The sequence below is a fragment of the Cyprinodon tularosa genome, unplaced genomic scaffold (genome assembly GCF_016077235.1).
Source record: "Cyprinodon tularosa strain WSP-4 unplaced genomic scaffold, ASM1607723v1 ctg660, whole genome shotgun sequence".
Lineage (NCBI taxonomy): Eukaryota > Metazoa > Chordata > Actinopteri > Cyprinodontiformes > Cyprinodontidae > Cyprinodon > Cyprinodon tularosa.
The window spans coordinates 48,692-70,180 of record NW_024039408.1 but is presented as its reverse complement, the minus strand read 5'-3'; the positions used below and the strand labels follow the sequence as shown (position 1 = coordinate 70,180).

At 41.7% G+C, this 21,489-nt stretch overlaps 1 protein-coding gene across 1 annotated transcript in view; it reads left to right on the top strand.

The window, feature by feature from the left end:
* The first annotated feature begins 5,839 nt into the window (after positions 1 to 5,839).
* The window catches only part of LOC119799533 (NACHT, LRR and PYD domains-containing protein 12-like), a 63,825-nt gene continuing 48,175 nt past the window's right edge, over positions 5,840 to 21,489 (top strand). Inside the window, exons 1-2 of the mRNA XM_038309473.1 lie at positions 5,840 to 5,876; positions 10,711 to 10,736. The gene's annotated coding sequence lies outside the window, so the exon portion shown is untranslated. The remainder of the gene's footprint in view (positions 5,877 to 10,710; positions 10,737 to 21,489) is intronic.

The following is a 21,489-nucleotide window of genomic DNA, read 5'->3' as shown; positions in this document are numbered from 1 at the left end:
CTGCTGGACCCAGGGACATTGGTGGCTTTGTTCTGCTTCCCAAACTAAAGACTTGTTCCGTAAAATCAAAGCTCAGCATGTTAAAGTGAAACTGACAACCATAAGATTTGATGGCTAAGTGGAGCATCTCACCAACCGTATGGACCTCTGTGCAAAAAGACAGACCAGCAAAGATATAAGAAAGTTATGATTTTTTTCACAGGTTCCACTTTTGATTTGAATTCACCATTAGAACATGAGGTTTTAACAATTATAAAAGAAAATATAACACCATTTTATCTGCAATGTATTAATATCCTAAAGAAACAGCCAGCATTTTTACCAGACACTAATCTTTGTACTGATTTACTTTTGGACTGTGTGGAAATCTATGTAAAATAAAATCATTGTAAGTAGTGTTCCTCTGTTTGTCTTTATCCTATTTCTAGAAGTAGAAATGGTGAATTAGATATCAGTATAATTATGTGACACCCTAAATATGCTTTCTACATCTTGTGATGTTACTCTCCATCAAAGAAATAAGACCTGCTATTTATACCTGAACTGCCTCAAAGGGTCGTCATAAAATGAAAACAGTAACAAAGAAGAAAGGGAAACCAAATAATAATAGAGCTATGGACATTTTTACAGTAATTGATATTTGAAAATAGCAGCAACATCGGAGATGCTCAAAATGACAGCAGCAGGTTATTTAACTGACTAAGGTTTCTATGGTTACATTTGCTTTTATTTGTTCCTGCTCCCGCTGGTTGGAACCTTTGCTCCACTCTGGATTCTCATGAGTGTAGTCTTTGTTCACTTTACAATAAAAAAATAAAAGAAAATAAAAATAAAAACAAAAACAAAGGGAAACCCTCATATGTTCTTCATATAATCAGTATTTTTAATAGCTTACAGTCTTTGCTTGTCCATTTTCCAGCATTTTTCAAAACTCCTGTCTGACTCAGAATATTTAGTATTAGAAAAGAAAAAGTTACTATTTGTTTTTTTTTTAAATCTATTAAATATCATTTTGAGCTGCAAATGTTGGTTTCACAAAACAAAACACTCCCTTCTGCTTCTGTTGTGGCTCAGCTTTGATGACACACAAAGAAAGGTCCACAAAGGCCACAGAAGCACCATGGACTAATTTTATGCAGACAAAAGAAAAATGTTCCAGGTAAACTCCTTCAGTTGTCTTGGTTTATTTCTCCTCAGGCAAGCAAACAGAAAAGGACAAATATTTCCTCCATGCTTCTCTTGTGCTGGTAAAAAAAAAAACATACACCCACCCAGATGCATCCTGGTCCAACCGCTGACAGCCTATTTATAAAAAAGAATTCACCCATTTAATTACAACTAACCAGAAACAAAGGAACATAACTAAATAACCAAAAAACATAATCTCATAACAGATATCAAACAATAAAGTAGAATAAACTTAGCTAGATTATCTACAAAAATAAGAAATTTTGTTAATTATAAAAAAAAATAATTGGCTGATACAGCTTCATTTACAGAACTGCAATCGGCAGCTTTCGTCTGTTTTGGTGTAGATAATATTTAGTTTTTTTTTAATTGGGACTAATTTCGTTGCCTAATATTAATTGTAGTTTTCTAGCGTCAATAAAATTTTTGGCTCCGAAAGGCCAGATTTCAAGGCCAATTATGTGACAGTGCAGCGCCGAGGTCTGGTTGGATTCGTTATTTGGCGTACAAATGCGTCCGATGTATCCTCTGTATCCTTGGATATCCCAGGATTCATTGCAAGATCAAGCAAGCCGGCTGCTCAGTGATCAGAGGAAAGGTTACTTGGCGCCGAACAGTGGTGAATATTGGAAGTTCAGTTTAATAAAACATAAGTTTTAATAGTTCCACGAATAGTTCCATCTAAAATTAATTAAAAATAGTGGTGGTAATGTTTGTTTTATTAAAATGTTTTAATCTGTTACTGTGTAAATGGGTTTGGCTGTAGTTTAAGGACAGATTCTAATATATCTGTAGTGTGGGGACTATAAATCTGATAGGAGTTTAATTTTTAATTGCTGTTTTGCACAAATTTTAGTTACTAAGTATTTTTTGTTGTTGAATATTAGAGATTTTGCAGATATATTTTTTTATAAATGCATTGTTTTGTCTTTCCACCTTTTTTATAGAATAGAAAATCTCTCTATTGTTTCACAATGGGCAAATTTACAGCAGCTGAAAGATTATTGAAAATGCTCATACAAATGTGGACCTTAGAAAATTTATAAAAGTAACATAATGGTGAAAAGTAAAACGATAAACAATAATATGCTATCTTGTAAAGTGTTTTAACAATATCAAACTTTGCACCTGGAGAATAAATAAACAAAATCCAGTTATGGATATTTTTATTGTAATGGTATTTGAAAATAGCAGCAACATCAGAGATGTGCAGAATGACAGCAGCATGTTATTTAACTGACTAAGGTTTCTATCATTACATTTGCTTTTATTTGTTCCTGCTTCCGGTGGTTGGAACCTTTATTCCACTCTGGATTCACATGATTGAAGTCTTTGTTCACTTTACAATAAGAAAAGAAACGAAAACAGTTTTGAAAAGTTAAGTATTCACTCTTTTCCTGTTTGTCTGCCAACTGTCACGGTTGCTAAGCGACAGATTTATGGCGGTAAAACCCTGGACCTGTTTGAATCCACAGCCAAACTCTTCTGGTCTCCTTAAGGACTTTGAAGGATCCAGTCCAGGTAGGCCGTGTCCTTGCAAGATGCAGCTCATAAATTGGAACACAGCCTTTATTTCACTGCCCAAGCAGGCACACATACAGACTAGGAAAACAGCCAATCAGAAAGAGAGAAGGCAGAACATTACATAACATAACAGCCAATGAGAGAGGAGTTAAACAGAGGAGCACAGTATGGAGCGCTGCTAATTTAAAGAGACAGGAAATAATGGGCAGGTGTAAAAACCACAATTTTTCGCTCCATAAATATTATATCTGGAATAATGAAGACATTAAATACAAAAATAAGACAATCTTACAGAAAGTGATTTGATAAAGGAATATAACTTGTAAGCCAATTACTAAATCCAAATGGTCATTTATTGTTTTATTCTTACTAAAATCACTTTTCCATTTTCCTGTTACCCCTAAAGAACATGCTGTTGTCTTTGACACAATTCCCAGTGGGTCATTAAAGCTTTTATCATCTTTACCGACACGTCAAATTTACTCTATACCAAGATTTGATCCAAAATCTATTTATATTGATTATGATTGTCCTTTATAAAGAAACCAACAAAAGTTTAAGAAATATTTTATTACAACATGTTGTTTTTTCACCAGCTTTTTTAATTGACTGCTCCAGCATTTTTGAAAATATAAACTGGAAGTAGACTGGGTTGCTCCTTAAGAAACATTTAATATACAATAAAGTAAGAGAAGTTTCTTATAAAGTTATTCATAATTGTTAAGGACATTTAAACTGAATGGTAATCCGTATGGAATATGCAACACACAGGAATGAAGAGCAAGAGGTGTTTTCCTTTGCAACAGGCTTTCCGTAAAAATTCAAAAAATGACCTGGATGACTGAGAACCTTCATCAGCATTTTGCAACAGGCTTCACTAGCTGTGCACTTTATTGTGAACTCCGTGTTGGAACAGCTCTGAAAAAGGAAACAATAAACAATATATTCAAATATGAGGTATTTAAACAGAGTTCTATCAAAAAACATACAAACAGGCTATACATCAATATTATCTCTTTCCAGTCAGGATCTCTATATTCAGCAGCTTAGGTGATCCAACAGCACCATCTACTGGTTCAACAACACATCACAGAGGCAGATGCTCTTATAAAACACACCCTCTCTCCCTGCTCCCCCCTCCCCTCGCGGAGAAAGAAACAGGTGTGCCTACCGAAATATGCATCCCCAGTCGCGGGAGCGCGCATCGCTCTGTTGAACTGCATATCGACGAGGAAAACGGATTAAAATATGTTCAATGGAGCTTAGGTTCTTATATTAATGATATAAAAACGTTAAAAAAATACCTCTCGTGGGAAAAAAGTTGTGGTTATTTGGCAGATTAATTTACAAAAGTACGGATTTTATGAACAACATTAAATCCAAAGATTTTGACCATGGTACGGCTGATTTATTTGTTGTGGTCTCTTGCTATTTACACACAACACTAAACCGTGATAGCCGACGTGAGTTTTGAGTTTGCAAAGCTTTCTCTTAAGTGGAAAATCAAACGCGCATCTACACAGCACAGCGTTCACAGACCAGTGAGATGCGTTCGCTGCGCGTCAGAAAGCTATGGTGCATTCAGGAGCATTGGAACATTTTAAACTTACAAGAATGAGGCATAAAACAGAACTGTATTTTTACTGAACTGTATTGTATTTTTTTTGTTTTTTTGTTTATGCACATCTGCTAGCTTTTTATTCTAAAAAATCTATAATATTACAGCAGCAGAACATTACATAGCATAACAGCCAATGAGAGAGGAGTTAAACAGAGGAGCACAGTAAGGAGCGCTGCTAATTTAAAGAGACAGGAAATAATGGGCAGGTGTAAAACCACAACTTTTCGCTCCATAAATATTATATCTGGAATAATGAAGACATTAAATACAAAAATAAGACAATCTTACAGAAAGTGATTTGATAAAGGAATATAACTTGTAAGCCAATTACTAAATCCAAATGGTCATTTATTGTTTTATTCTTACTAACATCACTTTTCCATTTTCCTGTTACCCCTAAAGAACATGCTGTTGTCTTTGACACAATTCCCAGTGGGTCAAACTTCTTCTTCTTCCCTCCACCTCTCTATTTGAGCTCCTTTAATAGTTCCTGTGCTTGATCTGCTGATTTCTGATCAGACTTTGACAGATATGTGGATCAGACATTTAGCAAACTACGGAACAGATCACTTCCTTATTGGTTCAACACGAGATCAAAGGTTTACCTGAGAAATAAAAGTCTGACCCTCCTGTCTGCGGTGGAGGAACATATTTGACTTTAAGCCAAAGAAAAGTTTCAAACCGATCCTAAAGTGTTTAGTAGAAAGTGTCAGTACTCACCCTGCTTACTGTCTTGATGTCTGCGACTTAAAAGGAGACTGAAGGAAATTAACTGAAATAGTTTCAGTTCCACCTGATCACATGAGTGGCTGTTGTTTCCGGTGTTATGCCCAAAAGTGCATGCCTGCCGAAATATGCATCCCCAGTCAGGAAAACGGATTTCAATTTATCAAAGTTTTTCAAAATCCTGTTTAAAAGCTCCAAATGGGGCTTCAGATCATATGAAGCAACAATTGCACTGTCATTGTTTTACAGGGCAGAATTTGCATTTGCTGATCCTTGTACTTAATTACTGATGAATATACAGGAATACAGACGTACAAGTGTCAACTCCTCTGAGATAGCAGGGGATGCAGTTTTTGGCAAGGACCTGCCACAAAACGCATCCCCCTTGTTTTTAACCTAAGAATTGTCCTACACACATGAAATTCACACTGGTACCTCAGCACACATGTGGAAGCATGTAGAAATTGAAACATCAGCTACAAGTCTATATTTCTGGAAAAAAGCAGGGGATGCAATTTTTGGCAAGGACCTGCCAAAAAATGCATCCCCCTTGTTTTTAACTTAAAGATTGTCCCACACACATGAAATTCACACTGGTACCTCAGCACACAAGTGGAAGCATGTAGAAATTGAAACATCAGCTACAAGTCTATATTTCTGGAAAAAAAACAAGGGGGATGCATTTTGTGGCAGGCATGCACTTTTGGGCATAACACCGGAAACAACGGCCACTCATGTGATCAGGTGGAACTGAAACTATTTCAGTTAATTTCCTTCAGTCTCCTTTTAAGTCGCAGACATCAAGACAGTAAGCAGGGTGAGTACTGACACTTTCTACTAAGCACTTTAGGATCGGTTTGAAACTTTTCTTTGGCTTAAAGTCAAATATGTTCCTCCACCGCAGACAGGAGGGTCAGACTTTTATTTCTCAGGTAAACCTTTGATCTCGTGTTGAACCAATAAGGAAGTGATCTGTTCCGTAGTTTGCTAAATGTCTGATCCACATATCTGTCAAAGTCTGATCAGAAATCAGCAGATCAAACACAGGAACTATTAAAGGAGCTCAAATAGAGAGGTGGAGGGAAGAAGAAGTTTGTCAGTGGATGAGGAAGATGATGAAATATGTCAGGATGTCAGCGAGTGTTTCCAGCAGGATTCAACAGGACAGAAACACTACAGAGCCATCAGAACCAAACACAACCAGAACCCTATGGAGCGACATTTGGCCGCAGTGAGACAACAGGCGCGCGCTCAGCTCTTCTCCAACCACTGTCCTCGCGCTCACTTCCGTCTCTGCGCGCGCTCCACCTGCTCTATCCGCGCTTCATAGCTGTGCGCTCGGCACTAATATTGCTGCATAGAAGCCCAGCATCAGTCCTTCACTGAGGAGTCCCAACTATTCAGCTTTATTAGAAATCCTGCTGTTTAAAAACACTTTGCTAGAAGTTAGAGGAGCAGCTTCAACTTTTTACTCAGTAAAAGTCTAAAAGTACCATTTTAAAAACTACTTAATAATAAAAGTTATGCATCAAACAATGTTAAAAACAAAATATTTTAGCCTCATAATGGTTACTGCTCTACCTTTTAAAGGAACATTTTTCTACTATTCTGGATGATAACTTCCTTAGATTTCATTTTCTTAGTTTTATAACTAATGGTGTCAAATTTAACTTTGCATCATCTTGAAAAAAAAAATATTTATTTGTTTTGTGGTGAAGTTTGGGTACCAAGTCTGACACAAAGAAATGAAGGAATAGAAGGAAAAAGTTGTTTCAAGAAAAATTACTACAGAAAAGTATAGATAGCCAACATTTCTACTTAAGTAAGGAAACAAAGTATTTTTACTTTCTTTCCTGAACATCAGACCCATATGGTTCACAATATTATGATTATCATGGTTTATTATTATTATGGTAACTCTTATTTGTCTAAAGTAAAAAACTCCAGTCTGACGCCCGGATGACGTCATACACACCCCGCTTTGTTTAAAAAAATATAAATATAAAAAATATAACCGCAGATGTTTTGGGGACAGTGATTCGCCTACATGTTATGAATGCTGGCGTACCATTAATTATAAATTATGAACAGTTTAGTTTGTGCCTTCAAGTCGTTGCCCATAGGAAGACGTTACTTGGATATAACGGAATATCTTCAGAACGGCTCCAAATGACACAAAACTCATATGGGTGAGTAGAACATGATGTAATAACGTAAAATCAAGGGCCCAATGAAAAAAAAAAAAAAAACGGCGTTCCCCTTTAAGTGCATTTTTGAGGCAACTTTTCTTTTTACTTTTTCTTTTTTCCCTTGTGGTCCACTAAGGAGCCTACAAATCATTATCTTAGAGAGGAAAACACAGTAGACAAGTTGATTAAGTGACTGTTGCTGTGTGAATCATATGCCGTTATTTAAGATAAAACATTTAAAAATCATTTATTTATTTTAGACCAAATAACATTTTACATTTACATTCTGAGGGTAAACATGCTGTGGCTCTGACTGCAGCGCTGAGAGGGACTCCTGCGGGGTTGGGACGGGGGAGGCGCCCCATGGCAGCACCTGCCGCTGGAGGACAAGACTAGGAATGATACGTGGTTTCACGGAAGAGTCTCCAAAAGCCCCCAGTAACACCAGAAAAGTTGCTAGATTTGTCGCTAGTCGCTTTTTTGAAAAAAAGAGTCGTTGAAGGGATCTGAAAAGCCACTAAATACAGCGACAAAGTCGCTGAGTTGGCAACACTGCATGGGCGAACCGGGCAGCCAGGGCGACATTTTTATAAAGGAGGGAAGGACGTGTGCCTTGAAAAAAATATAACTGCCGCTTAGAGTGGGTCTCGTGCAGGGAGTAGAACTGCCACTGACCGTCTATGAGCCTGGCGCGCATTCTTCCTGTCGCTTTGTTATGTCCGTAAACAATTTGTCTCTCTGTGGTGCTGGGTTACGGGCGGTATAAAAGGACAGCTGTGGAATGATCTGATACACTGACATATCTTTTTGTTGTCGTTTTCTCTCTCTCTCTGTCTATTTAAGACCGTGGCGGGCTGCCCACAGTCCTGTTCATTAATGGGAAACACTGGACTCTCTGATAACTTTACAGTTACAAAGTCCTCAACACACCACCCCCCCACTCCACACCTGGTGTCCTTGCTTCTGAATTTGGGTCCTTAACAAACCAAATCATGACACAATCATGTGACTAGTTGACCCAGAATCACAAAGAACATCACCACCCAAGCAAACCAATGACCCTGGATGACTCGGGAGGTTAAGAAATTATAAAAGGACAGAACTCAGCTTTCAAGTCTGGTGATAAAGAGGCACTGAGGTCAGGGCGTGTTAACTTAAACCGTCCCATCAGATCAGCAAAGCAGAACCACAGCCAGAAGATCCAGGATCTTTTCCACGAAGACAGCAACACCAGGAGGATGTGCAAAGGGCATATGGGAGATCACAGACTACAACACACCCTCCCCCCCAGTGGGTGTATCTGATGCTGACTTCCTAAATTAAGTGAACAGCTTCTTTGGAAGGTTTGAGTCACTAAGCAGCCTCCAGCAGTGAAAGCTGTTCCACACCAGGGGGAGGAGGCACTAAACCTGGACGTAGCTGAAGTGAGGAAAACTCTGAGGAGAGTCAATCCAAGGAAGGCCCCAGGGCCTGATAACACACCTGGGCAGGTGTCTCATTAGCGGTTTCGTTCTGTTTGCTACAACAACTAATGGAAATGACTGTATAACAACTAAGGCTATATTTACACTGCAGGCCTTGATGCTCAATCCCGATTTTTTGTGAATTCCGATTTTCTTTGCGTTGCTGTTCATATTTCCAAATATATGCGACTTGTGATCTCCTGTGTGTATTGCATTCATACAACGCAAGTGTCCCACATGCGCAATACAGGATGCAATGACGTTACAGGCCAGGGTGCTCTGTGTTTACGGAAGTTTTCAAGTTCTCTTCTATCTTATGCAGCTTCCCCACTTGAAAAGGGATGGATAAATTGATGCAGACTTTGTTCAACAGGGTTTTACTCAAAGGACCACATAGTTTTCTTCCTTTTATCCTCCATTTATTAGTGTCAGGATATATTTACAATTGGTCCAGAAGCAGGTAAAAACCTTTAAACAAACCCAAAAGAAGAAAAATAAATACTGATTTGTATATTAGCTTTCATAAATTAGTCCCACTTAAACTACAAAGGAAATCATAAACTGTACAACACTAAGCAAACCGCTGCGAAACAAACCCACAAAGTCATTAAAGTTAAATGAACAAGTAACTAAGCTTAAGTTCCTTAACTTTCAAATACATTTCAAATAAATATTTACAATTACATTTATTTAAATACACAAATACTACTTTATTTTATGAATAGCTTCATATTGTTATTCTTCTTAATCTATAGTTAAACTTAATGCCAAAATTTACTATTTAACAAAATTACAATAAGTTCAACCATAAAATTAAACAACTTCAGACTTGAGCACCACAATCCACCTCTTCAGTTCAGGTGTAGCTGTTAATTGGTGTTAATGGCAAACTGAAGGCCAGGCTGGAGGAACGTCGGTAACCTTACAGTTTGATCTCATAAATTACAGCTTCTCTTACCGGCTGCCTCTCCACCTGTCTACAGATTCATCCAGATCTGCACAAGTCCAACAGGATCTCTGATCATAAGAGTCCCAAACTTTTGTCCTCTTTGTCTGGCTTTCTCCTCGGGCGTTTCTCAATATGCGTTCTTGAGCGTTCTCGTGTGCTCGTGACACGTCATCAGCCTCAGCCCGAGTACCGTTCCAATTCTCGAGAACGCCAGGTCGAGAACGCAACAAATCCCCGGATGTTGTTCTCGCCCCGCCCTCTTTATCGAGCATGCATCAGAGCAGACTTGTGCGTTCTTCAGACTGACCGCTTCCCCAGAATGCCCCGCGGCCGCAGCTTGAACTACCGCTCGTTCTGATGGCGGTTTTTTGCAGTTCGGTAATTTTTTTAAATGTTTTTTAAGCTTTAGAAATTAAAAATATTGTTTTCAAAATGTTTTGAGTAGGGAATAAATAGTTTTGACTGTTAAAGAAATGCTAAAGAACGTTGCATGTGATGACGTCACGGGTACGCTTCTGTTCCAATACACATACTTGCTTGCATGCTCGCGTTCTCGTGAAGTCCGATCTTCCTGCGTTCTCGCCAAGAACGGACTTCACGAGAACGCGAGTACGTACTCGCATTTTCGTGAATTGAGAAACGCCCCTCTGCTCCTTCCTCAATTGTCCATCCCTCTTATAGGTCCGTGTGAAACAGTGCACTTTTTTTTTTTTTCCTCTTTTCTCATTTGACTTCACAGAAGTAAACATGGATGGTAGTACCGACGTGCATGTAGCGGTCTTTTCCAACTATAAAAACTCAAGACTGCCATAAAAAGATCAGATCCAGGCCGCATATGGGCCAAAAAAACGGATTTGGGTCACTTCAGGCTGCTGTGTGAATGTAGCCTAAGAGATAAAGACACATTTCATCAGTCCTTTGTTTTATTTTTTAATGTTCGATAAACTTTAGTATTTAGTATTTCTGTAATAGATGGTAAACAGCTACTGTATCCTACAGGTGGGAATCAGTGAATGTTAATGTAGCTTCATCCTGTGTTCTTGGCTGCAGCTGCAGGTGTGTGAGCTGATGTGAAGTTGTCGTTGGAAATCTCCTCAGCGACTTAGAATTAAAGCTAAGTTTTGTAAAAAATTCAAAGTCCTCAAAAGGCAGAAAAGTTTGCAAACAATGATCCAAAAATCAGGCAGAAGCAGCGAAGTCCAGGTCCAATGCAATTTATTGCAACATACAAGGAATCACACACGAGTTGACCGCCGGCGTGCAACTGAACAAATAATGAAAATGGGCCTCTTTTATACACTTCTTGAGCTTGTGTGGACTCCTCCCACAAGCTCCTCCTTTTTTCATTATTCTAGGTACTTTTTCTTCGGGTAAAACCAATTATTTTTATCTTACCGGTGGTAAATCCCTTTGACAGCATATTTTTATATATTTAATCAACAGTCTTTGTTACAGGTTATAGTGACATTTCTTTGCAAATCATGATGACATATATTGTCATTAAATCAAAAACACATTAGTTCTTTAACTATTAATCTTTCAAACCATGCTTTTATCCAAAGTAACTTATGAGTATAATAATTCTTTGAGAACAGCCTTACAGGTCATGATGACATTTGGTGCACTTAAATCAGAAACATATAACAATTTCAATTAATAATAGTCAAAACCATGCCTTTCTTCTAATGTGATCTATGATTATAATATTACTTCAAACCAGGTCAGCATAACCCTAGTGTTCCAAGTCCTAGTAAAACATCACTTTTTCTGTGACCATTACTACTCAGTGTGTTTTGAAGATGACAACTCAATTCATCACAGTTGGTTTAGCTGAGTTCAGCTGGGCTGAGCAACCTTGATATGTCAAATAATTCACTTTTATGAGTGTGCCTGTTTCACTACAACGGCTTGGATCCAGACTTCAAAGGGCCAGGTGCAGACTCATACACACACTGCTTCTCCATTTCTCCCTTTGGCCTACATGAATGTATTTATAAACACAACTCTTTTTAATCTTTTAAAAACATTTAATTCTTGTTTTATTCTAATCATTGATGACAAATAATACACTACATTTCCCCCCTTTGATCCTAAAAGGATCAACACAAAGTTACTATGCAGGTGATGATCCATAAAATACCATTATAGTGAAGTGTCAAAAAGTAACTGATGGATATATATATATATGTGTTGCACACCAAACCTAAAGTGAGACTAAACATAAACCATATAGTTGTAGTGACTGTTATAAAAATCGTAAGTGTGAGTACAAGGTAACATGACAAACTGCAAAAATAGAAGGTAAAAATCAAGAACATCTTAAACTAAGAGGGATCCCCCTCTTGGCTCACTTAAAAGGATCTGCTCCTCGTTGCTTACTTTTTTTATAGAAGGAGTTTTCTAATTCTGTTTTTTCAGCAGAGGAAAATTCCAATGCCCAAGCAGCATCTTGTGTTGCGAAGTCATCGCATCCCCCTCTGCATAGGTGTCAAGACACCCATAAATAACCAAGAAAAACCTCATCATGCCTGAACTAAGGCAGGCGCGCACATCATCTAATGGTCAATGACCGTCATTACAACCAACATAGGAGTGACCAAGCGGCACTCTCCTGCACAGTACTTGTACTGTCACATAAAGTATATAATACAACCAATATTTTTAACATAGGTATGCATAATCATCAATAATCAGCATTGTCCTTATATCCAGTATGGCGTTGAGGTTGATATTAATGATAAAAATGGCCCCCATAATTCTGTCCATAATTCTGCCCTCCGTTCGGGCCCCCCTGGGTATATGGAACCATATTCTGCAGATCAGTGGTCAGCTGCATCACCTGCTGTTGTAGGTTGATAATGGTCTGATCCCGAAGTTCCTGCCTCAGTTCCAGATTGTCCCGGGTCAACTGTCGTTTCCCAGCCTGTGCTTTGCGTTTGTATATGGTGCGACACATCCGTTCAAAGGACCGACGTGGCTCGGGGTGCGTCAGACCCTTCATGAATTGGGCATAAACTGCTTTGGTCATAGAGGTGATTTCAGGCTTGAGATCACTGTTGGTGTTGTATGACTCCAGCGGATGAGCCAAGAACTTTGCAACATGATGAGCTTCGGCAAGATCAAGCTGTATGTCATCTGCTAGCACCTCGAAGATGGCCAGTACGCCTGGAATGGATGGTGGCGGATAATTATATTGGCGGGGTGACGGTGGTCGGCGATCCTCGGGATTCTCAGGACTGGCAGGGGTGCTGGTTGGGCCGAAATCAATACTGAGGTTCCCCGGTGATAGCGAGATGGACAGTGGCTTCCCAGTAGGTGATGGCGGTTGATCATCAGGCTGCCTTCTGGGTGTCCTCATCGGTTTGCTCCACTCTGTAGGTGCAACGCTCGGCCCCTCTGCAGGATCTTCCGGCTGCCTAGGGGAAACATGGGAGCCTGCAGCTATTCCTACATATGTGCCTACTGACGCCTGTGCGTAGCCGCCCTCACTAGTATTGTTTGACCAGGCTTCGGGGTTACGGCCATAATCCTCATTATCTCTCTCTTCATGAGTTTTCTCCATAGTTAATTTTATCTGCATTTGGAGACATAATAGGGCATATTCAGATATCATCATAAGGCATATTAACTCCTTCCTCTATGGACTATGCATCATGCAAACTACTATATCCATATGAGTAAGTATATGAGTCATGGTTATGCAATTTAATTTACATATATACAAAGTTATTATTAAAGAAATGCACGTACCTGGTGGGGGTGGGAGGAGATCATGGCTATGTTCTACATTACTTGGTCCAATTGTATCTCTACTATTGGGAACTGTCCAGTTATACTTACAACAAGCTTTGAGACCAGTCCCCGAACAAGGGGTATGATACAACAAATAACTACTAATATGATCAGTATTACCGCTCCTAGAATCATCCCTGCTGCTTTAAGATATTTTCCCCATCCAAGCTTATTAAACCAGTCCCAGAATCCCTTCAACTGAGTGTTCCAATTAGACTGCAGTACATGTTCATCTCTCATGCGTTTCATCTCCTGGAGGACTCCTGTGAGACTACCGTTAACATCTGTGTGCATGGGAATTAAGGTACAACAATCTTCTCCTATATAATCACATATTCCTTGGTCCCCAGCCATGCGGGACTCCAGCTCGAACCTATGTTGTAGAACCATTAGTGAAGTTGCATGCAATTGATCCTTTACCAGATCCATACCTTTTATTGTAAAATTTATGAATCTTTGTTGATTATACCATAAGAGATTTACCCATCTACTATTGCGAGCTATATACTGCGCATTAACAATTGTTCCATAGATTGGTACTGAACCAGCCCCTCTCCCGCTTTTTATCCAATCACTCCCTATAGCAACCTGTTCTTCAGGTACCCCATATGGGACCTGATCCCAAGAGATATATACCTCATCTGAGGTTTTCCACTCATGTTTAACGAGAGCACTTCTCTTAGTGCGTTTGGTTATTTCGTTAGATGTTACATTACTGTCTATTGGGTTATTTACTATTAACTTTAGTTGTCCTGTCAGCATTACTGGTGCACAGACACCTTCCCACTGTGGGGGTAATGTGGCCAACATCTGTGTCTCATTGTGACACATCCAAAAAATGTCACCTAAAGGGACGGATCCCTTTGCCAGGCTCAGTATTCGGTATTGAGATACACTTGAAGGTTGAAACTCATAAATGACATGTCCCCCATCTGGTACTACCTGTTCACAGCGTATGGTAGCATTGGGACTTGTTTTACAAAACTTAATGTGATAGGTGAGGTTCCCTTCTTTTGTTGGTGGGTACCATGTTCTATTACTACATGTCACCAATCCATCCGTTGTCCACATTCGCCTAGAGGTTCTATTGGTCACCTCTTCTAATTCTTTCCCTCGGGCTATACAAAATGGAAAAATCAGTTCAGCCGGTTTTTGTACTACTGGTGGAAGGGAGAACGTGCTCATTACATCATTGATTGAGGAGTTCAATGCTCTGGGGCATATTGTGTGGTCTTTTGACAATGATGAGAGACCTCCGGCCATCTGCATGGCACAGTGAGCAAAGCACTCCGTTACTTCTGGACAGTCACCTATTTTACTTCCTGGAATAATCTGAAGGGCTGGTAATTTCTTAACATTATAACAGGCTATACAATCATCTTTCGGGCGCTTTTTAGCTTTGAACATTGTCTGGACAGAGTACTGAATCCATTGTTGGAACATGTTGGTTTCCCAGTGTGCAGTCTTTAATTTTTCTAGATCTCTTTTCTGTCTTCTGTTTATCAGTTGCACCACTCTATGCGCTCTTTTTACTGTCATTACTTGTCCTGTTAGTGTGTTTTGGCATATGTTTGTTCTGCATCTTACCTCAATGATCACCATCCCATCCCCACGGCAGTCCATGCTTCGTGGAATTCCAAGCCAATGTTTCCCCATTGATTTCCCTAAAATTTCTTCAGACATTACATAATCATATCCTTTGATTTGCACATGCATTAGTGATAAATCTTCTCCATCATTATTACTGATTACCCCTTGGTTAGTAGCTAGTGTTATCATTGCTAGTGCACATGTTTGTGTGTGACGCATTAAGTGTGTGTCTGCAGTGTTAGTAGTAACCTTAATCAGATCCCCCCTTGTTAACCCACAAAGGGTTAACACTACAAGAAGATTAGTCAGAGTCGGGAGAGAGCGCATCCGAGAGATGCCCAGACGGCGATGGGGTAGGCGGGACCGAGTCGATCGACGGCCCACTTGACGCGGAGGAGGAAGGGGAAAGGGAGGGGAAGAAAGGGGAAGGTACAGGTGAGGGATGTGAAGGGGACAGGACGCCACCAGCATCTGGTGGGTCAGAAGAAAGAAGTCCGTCCAGTGCCTGAACGAAGGATGGATCTGGGTCAGAACCAGAAGAAGTCTCAGTGGCAGAAGGAGGATCATCATTGCCACCAGAATCAGAAGGCGGATAGGAAGCATAAGAATGAATACTGTCATCCTCAGAGTCCCCTGGCATTGGTGATTGGCGGGCTGCCAAACGTGCCGAACGTCTTTGGACGCCGGACGTGGAGGGGAGTGGGTGCGCATCAGTGCCCGACACCGGTGCAACATCTAAAGTCTGTGAGCTAGTGGAGGGGTGCTGCGGAGGGAGACTTATTGCTGCCCTGTCAGCATGCGCAGAGCCCGTCGGTCCTGGAGCAAGGCCAGGTGGGTCTGGAGGCCGATGCCTGGTGCAGTGGTTTTTATGAAACCAGAAGGGCTTACCTTCAACTTTCAGGGCAGTGGGAGTGGTAAGTACAACTTTAAAAGGGCCTTCCCTACGAGGCTCGTTCCACTGACGTCTAAAGACGCGTATGAACACACTGTCACCAACTTGAATATCCCTGACGTCCACTGGAATGTGTGTCTCGTCTCTGCTGTGAGCTGCTTTCACCTGTTGAAATATAAGCCTGTGAATGCGGGTTAAGGACCTGAGATAGTCCCCCATTTCACGTTCAAGCTGTGCCAAGGAGACCTCCTGCAGCAGGGGTCCACGAACCTGTGGGAGAGGCATTGGTCGACCTATAAGCATTTCATGGGGGGTAAGATGGGTTATTCGGTTAGTTTGAGAGCGCATTGCCATCAATGCAACAGGCAAGGCATCCACCCAGGTCAGACGGTTGTTGCTGTCAGCTATTATCTTAGCTATCTTTGATTTCAGCACTCCGTTAGCTCGTTCCACGGATCCCTGTGACTGGGGATGATACACACAACCAAACTTCTGTGTTATGCACAACAGTTTGAACATTTGCTGGATCACCTGTGAAACAAAATGAGGTCCATTATCAGATGATATTGTATCTGGCATGCCAAATCTAGGAAAAACTTCTTTACACAAAAATCTTGCTGCTGCTTTGTGGTCATTCTTAGCAGTGGGGCATGCCTCCACCCATCTGCTAAACCTACAGACAACCACCAACATATATCTCTTTCCCTGAACCCGAGTTATCATGTCAACGTAATCCATCATCAGATGGCGGAACGGACCGTCTGGCATGGGAATATGTGCTAAGGGCTGGGTAAACATTTTGCGCACATTATACTTAGGACAATGCGGACATAAGGCCAGTTCTCTGTCTACCATTGGTGTCATATAAGGTGACCACCAGACTGCCTGTAACTTTTGAACAACTTGGGCTCGTTAACAATGATCAGGTCCATGCATTATTTTAATTGCCGTTGGTAATAAGGACAATGGCAGTACAAAATGTCCCCGAGAACTACGCCACAACCCAGCGTGGGGGTGTGACAACCGAGCCGCCCCCCTTTGCACCCACAGACGTTTTTCTGCTTCTGAGACGTTGTTTTGGGCTTCTATTAATGAGGCTAGATTAGTAATGGGTTCACACTCAGTTACATGAATCATTGGTCCCTGCACTGCTGATCCTGTGGCTTCTTTAGCTGCCTCATCTGCTAAGTTATTTCCTATGGCAATAGGTGTTTTTGCTGACTGATGGGCTGCACATTTTACAATAGCCAACGCAGATGGAAGTTGCATAGATTTTATTAACTCTACTACAGCTTGCCCATGTGTCACTGGGGTGCCATCTGTTCTAACGAACCCTCGTTGTTTCCAGATGCTAGCATTTATATGGCATACCCCATAGCCATATGCACTGTCAGTGTAGATTGTCACTCTTTTACCAGTAGCCAATTTACATGCTGCTGTTAATGCTTTTATCTCTGCCAATTGGGCAGAGCAAGGTTGATCTAGGCTCATTGATTGTACTTTGGTAAAGGTCCCATCAGGGTTAAGTTGGACTATTCCATATCCTGCTCTATTACCTGTCTCACCTCTGACACATGATCCGTCTACGAACAGTGTCAAATCAGATGGGATTGGATGATTGTATAAGTCCTCCCTTACCTTCATGAAAGTGTCCGTCTCTTGGAGACAATCATGGGGCTCACCTTCTGTGGGCAATACCATTCTCGTGGCTGGATTAATGGTGGTACAGCGTTGTATTGTTAAGTCAGGTCCTGAAAGGAGAACTTCATAACCTGTTCGACGAGCTTGGGTTATCACAAAGCGTGGACTGGTGAGCAGTGCATGTAATTGATGTGATGTGTACAAAATAATAGGGTGGCCCATAGTAAGAACTGAGGCCTTTTTGTATGCGAAGGCTGCTGCTGCCAAGCCCTGGTAGCAGGGAGGCAGACCTTCTTCGACACCATCTAATTTTGTGCTGTAATAAGAAATTGGCTGTTTACCTGTGGGGGTGTCTTGCATCAATACTGCACATGCATACCCTTGTCGCTCAGCCACATAGAGATGGAATGGTTTGCCATAATCTGGATTGGCCAGAGCAGGAGCAGTTTGGAGGTCTTGTTTCAGCAGCTGGAACGCACCTTCTGCTTCATCTGTCCATTGTAATTGAGCCGACTGGTGTCCTTGACCTGCGGCTTTAATCAGTGCTCTCAGTGGAGCCGTTTTGATGGCATAATCACACACCCACGGTCTGCTGTAACCTGCCATGCCAAGAAAAGACAACATGTGACCAACAGTCCGAGGTTTGGGCATTTGAGTTATGGCTTCCAGTTGGGACGGTGCAATACACCTCTTGTCCCCACTGAGTTGCCTGCCGAGATACTCCACTGTTTGCTGGCAGAATTGCAATTTTTGTTTACTTACTTTGTGTCCTCCTTCTGCCAAAGCAGTTAACACTGTAATGGAGTCTCTTTCACACTGCTCTTTGGAAGCAGAACAAATCAAAATGTCATCAACATACATCAACATTGTAGATGGTATGTCAAGGTGATTTAAGTCATTTGCCAGTACTCGATTGAAAATTGATGGTGAGTGTACAAAACCCTGTGGTAATCGTGAATAAGTATATTGTTGGCCTTTGTAGGTGAATGCAAACAAATACTGAGAATCTGGATGGACCGGTACACTGAAAAATGCTGAACACAGATCTATCACAGTAAACCATTTGGTGCCTGGGGGTATATTACTCAGTAATGTGTGTGGGTCTGGTACTACTGGTATCTCTTCTGCTACAATGGCATTAATTAATCTTAAATCATGGACTAACCTATAGTCATTACTGTTGGGTTTTCTGATGGGAAAAATTGGTGTGTTACAGGGACTTTCTGTTGGTTTAAGAACTCCTGCTGTTTCTAACCCTGTGATAATGGGCTGTATTCCTTCTACTGCTTCTCTTTTAAGTGGGTATTGTCTTTGGAGGGGCAATTTAGCATTTGGTTTGATGGTGAATTTGATGGGGTCTGCTGATTTCACTAATCCTACATCTGTTTTACTTTTAGACCATACTTGCTCTGGGACCTGTTCTAATAGGGATTCATGTTCTGCAGCCACTGCCATTTGTCTTTTCCCAGGAACTTTAATGTGTTCTGCTATGACTTCATCAGCTTGTGAGAATGAGATCTTAAAGAACAGTCCATCTTTGGATAATCTAATGCAGTCCCATGCTGTGTTGACCCATTCAGTGACTTGCTTGGCTTTTTGAACCATGGGTCCTAGGTCATGTGACTCATACTCGTCTGCAATTAGCAATGTGACGTGTGGTGCTGAGTTGGTAACTTGGAACCATTCTGCTACATCTTTATCAGGAAATGTGACAACAGCTGCAGCTCCTTGTGGTCCAACCACTATGTCAGCATACTGGATGACAGTTGTTTTGTTGTTAATTCCTTCATCCCAGCTTTTCTCGTAGTCTTCATGTGTTTTGCCTTTGTCATAAAACATGGTACAATGGAGAGGGAGAAAGGTTCTTTGGAGTTTTCGTAGTGATTCATTATCAGGGGTCTCCATGTTTCCCACTCTAGTTGGAGGAAGGAAGTTGGTGATGTGAGTTTCAGCCAAAATACTTGATCTTCTGGCTTATGACTTGTTGTCTGTGGGGTCTTATGTAGGCCCAGTGGCATCATGTAGGCTTCATTATCGTCTATTGCTTCAAAAGAAATTCCATTAGGGGTACATTTGATTTTAGCATTGAGCTGGCACAGCACATCTCTACCCAGTAGATTTATGGGCGTATCCTCTGAGTAAAGCAGTGGTGCACACACAGTCTTTTCACCTATGATCATGGGAACTGGCTCAGTCATGGTTATTATTTGGGTTTTCCCAGAGAAACCTACTGTACGAATCTTTGATGCTGAGAGAGGCAGGCCAATTCCACTTTTCCCTATACAGGAGTAGGCCGCTCCTGTATCAATCATGAAGCGATGGTGGCTGTCATATATAGTGACATCAATGGTGGGTTCTGTTTGTGGACATTGGGTTAATACAGGTAGAATGGCCTCTCCATCAGGTTTCTCTGGGCACCCCTATAGCCAGTATATGTCTTGTCCCGTTCCATAGGTGGCTGGTCCAGCAGTAGGGGGCTGAGGTCCCATCCATGGGTTAGTGGGGCAGTCTCTTTGCATGTGTCCAACTTGTCCACATCCCCAGCATTGCAGTCTCCCACGCTGTTGTCCCATGTCTGGACCTGCCTGAGGCATCTGCTGGTATTGGCCTTGAGGGGGCCTTCTTGGGGCCCCTTGTGGTCCCCTCCATCTTCCCCTCATGGGTGGCCCCCCTCGTCCTCTTCCGAACGTAGCTTGTTGGGGACCTCCTCCTTGGTTTAGATGTACATGAATAGGAGGAACTGGTTGAGGTTGGGTCTGCTGTGGCTGGGCTCCTCCCACAGGTGGCGCGGCTGGATATTGCATCTGCTGTGTGGGCGGAGGGATGACAGGAGACACTACTGGTGCTTGTACCACTGCCTCCCCTGTTGGTGTACTCTCCGTTGAGGGTGTGGCCGCCACAGTCAGTGCTGCTTGGTGTTTGGGTTTCTCTTTCTCTTTCTTTGCCTTGGACAATTCCCCGATCTGCAGCTGGGTTAACTTGGTGGCCAGCATCTTGCTCTGGTCTTCAAAGGCCCGTTTTTCGGCCCGATGCATGTTTACATAGTGTATAACATGCTCAGAGAACAGAGGCCAATCCATCTTCATGAGCCCCACAACTCCATCCAGTTTGGCTTGTACTTCTTTGGGCATGGCCTCTCTGATGTAGGTTCTGAACAAGGGGCCAGATGTTTTCAGTTCACTCCCATCACTTCCAGTCTCTGTTTTCCATTTCTGTTGGAACCTGTGCAGAAACTGGGCGGGGCTTTCATCATCCCTTAGGCATTCTTGTCTCAGCTTAGTTGGGTCGCTGCAGGTGGGGAATTTGTTCCTCAAGGCTGCCCACACCTCAGGTCTTATTTTGTTGAATGGTATCTTGTCATACTGGTGTGAGGTCATGACCCTTGGATACTTGGCTTCATCAAACACCTCTCTGGCTGCTGAGTGTCCTGCTGTCTTGATCAGCAGTGCCTTGATGTCTCCAGCTGCCAGATTGATGCCTCCAGTGATTTCTTCCAGCTTTTCTATCCACCTGTCAGCACCATCTGCCAACGGGGTCAGCCTTCCAGCAAGTGTGATCATATCCATAAATGACCACGGCACATATCTGTCTTCTTGTGGTCCTTTAGACAGCAGGGGGGCCATATAGGTCCCTTTTTGGTCTGGTTCTGTCTTCTGCTGTCGTGCTTGGTACCTGGTCACCATTGAGTGAGGGCCACTCTTTTCTATATGCAGGTCCACGTCACATTCGGCTGTGAGTGGCTTCCGTCCTTTGGTCGCTGGCCTGCCTTTTGCCGGTGGCATGTCTGAGCCTTCATTTTCCATTTCATCATGCGACCAGTCGGCCTCCTCTATTAGGACTTCCTCCTCGCTTCCCCTCTCTTCTCCCTCTTTTATTTGGGCTTTTTCAATCAAGGCCTTAGTCTGTGGACTTGT